This window comes from Triticum dicoccoides, chromosome 3B, assembly GCF_002162155.2.
Source record: "Triticum dicoccoides isolate Atlit2015 ecotype Zavitan chromosome 3B, WEW_v2.0, whole genome shotgun sequence".
NCBI classification, from domain to species: Eukaryota; Viridiplantae; Streptophyta; class Magnoliopsida; order Poales; family Poaceae; genus Triticum; species Triticum dicoccoides.
The window spans coordinates 506,846,354-506,848,821 of record NC_041385.1 but is presented as its reverse complement, the minus strand read 5'-3'; positions in this window follow the sequence as shown (position 1 = coordinate 506,848,821).

Below are 2,468 nucleotides of genomic sequence, written 5' to 3'. Positions count from 1 at the left end.
AATTCGTGCTGGTCCCTGTCTACGCATGCTCGGTGCTGGCAACAACCGCACACGCCTTCTTCCATGATGTGTCCCCGGGCTTGGCAAATCCGGTGCGACCCCTCGCCAATATTGACTTATCCTCATCTACGCATGTCCAGTGCTGAACACCGACACATGTGTTCATCCATGATGTGTCCGGGCTTAGCAAACCCGATGCAGTGCCTCGTCAACACCGTCTTCTTTCTGGCGCAGCACTGCGCTCCTGACTACACGACACTTCCTTGAGCCCGTGGCTCCCCAATGACAACCTCGACATCGGCCACCCAGGACTCAACCTCAACCTCGGCTGCACCACCCTACACTCTCGGCTATCTCAAGATAGGCACAAAAGGGCTACCGCCTTGCTTGAGTAACCTCATCGGTTTTCACTCAGCCACAACTTCCACGATTCATCGACCGTTACAACTGTGGGGAGATGTTCGTCGGCTTACAACCTTCGGATTCTTCTCCAACCTCATGGTCTGCGCCGCTACCATTTTGACTACAGGGGGTGTTGAGTATCATGATTGTTTAGGGAATATAGGATAGACTAGGACTGGTTCTAGCTTGTCTTGTACTCCAAGAAGATCATGTACGCCTATATATACGCCCATGAGGCTCAAGCAATACATCATTGATTTCACAAATCCCTCCCTATTCCTATTACACAAATGATAAGATCACCATCAATCAAGAAACTAAGGACATCTCCTACGTGGACCCTCAAACTGTCCGCAACCGTCCGGACCGAGCGGTCTGGACAGGTTTTCCAATCCAACACGGTACCCATCGGTCCACGGACGGGTCTAGAAATGCGTTTTGCCACAAATTGGGGGCCTTTGCAGGCGTTTGGAATGTTGCGATGCCCGCATCTGACACTCGGTCCCACCCAAAACCCTCTCCCGCGTGAAGCGGTTGCCACACATTCATGCTAGTCATCGACACTCCAGAGCGGTCACGGCTCCACGACATCGATTCTGGTCAGAGCGACGTGACTGATCCAGCGGGTGGCTCCGCTTCAATACCGACATGGCGGACAAGAAGCCTACTCAGGCCGGTGCGCCACATTGAAGTCAGTTTTGCGTCACATTGCCTAACCGGGCCTATTTATAAAGTTCCGCTCTGGCACTGTCCGCACTGCGCCCACCTCTATGCACCCACCCTCTCCCCTCCCCTCCGGCACCAGACCATCGTCTCCACTACGCCAAGTACCGTAGCTCCATGTCGACAGGCGGTGGCGGCTCCAGATCTTGGAGTCATCGCCCTCTCTTTCCGGGGCCCTCATCCTCCACTATGTCAGCTCCTCTGAGAAGGAGGAGATTGGCATCTCCTCCGGTGACGAGGAGGAGTAGCCGCTGCAGCAGCCGTGCCTCCTCTTGGAAGCCGCGATCACGGATGATGAGTTTGTGCGACAGATCGCTCATAACGCATCGGACTCTCCATGACCGTGGTCCGTGAAATAGGAGCCCTCGTGTGCTACCGCATGAAGCACGAGCCGGCCTCTCCTCCTCTCTGTCGCATGAAGGCTGAGCCGACGTCCACTCACGCAACCGAGGCGTCCAAATCAGGCACTATGTGACGGAGGAGCCGACATCGTCACCGCACTGGCATGGCAACGCCGTGAAGGAGGAGGTGCCGCCGGGGATCGGCAAGGTGTGTGGGCTCCTCCACCACGACGTTGGTGGCCATGGTGGCGGTGGATCTTCGTCGTCGAAGAGCGCCGTCACAACAGAGAAGAGGACCGCGAGGCAGGCGGCGTGAGCGGGAGTGGCGCAACATGTTGCGCCACTCAACATTCGCCAAGTCAGATGCGGCGCCCCGCTGACCCCGACCTCGTGGAGGCCTGGGCCCTCGATAGGTCGCTCACCACCGCCGTGACGTCCGCGTGGCGATGCCGCTACCTCAATGGGGAGCTCGCCAATATCGGCGAGCAGTGGTTTCCCAGTGAGACGGCTGCCGCCGCTACTATGGGCATGGGCAAGGCTCCCCGGCCTGGGTCGGTGTTAGCTGTGGCGGCCCTTTGCATGACACAGGAGGAAGTGGAGCGGCTCCGCCACAAGCGTCAGGAGGCGGCCGGGTAGGGCTGCTGCGCCCCCACGCCATTCCGCCGCTCGAGGGACCACTCCGGCGACGAAGGTGACACAGACGACGGCGTAAATTATGACCGAACTTTAGTGAATCCATCATGTTTGATAAAATTCGTCTGTTTTATTTAAATTTGTTTTAAAATGTATGCGGGTATGATTAAATGGTCGGCTCTCGTATCACTGTTGGCGGACGTGTCCGTGGACGAATACCGTGTACGTTTTAGGGTTTGCATTGGAGAAGCCCTAAACCCTTTTGCTAGGCGATGGACGCGGTCCAGTCCATTGGCAAGCTGCAGGTAACGTGCATGCATGCACGCCCAGCGGGTGAAACACACGTATAAATATCATCCTGTTCCTGTC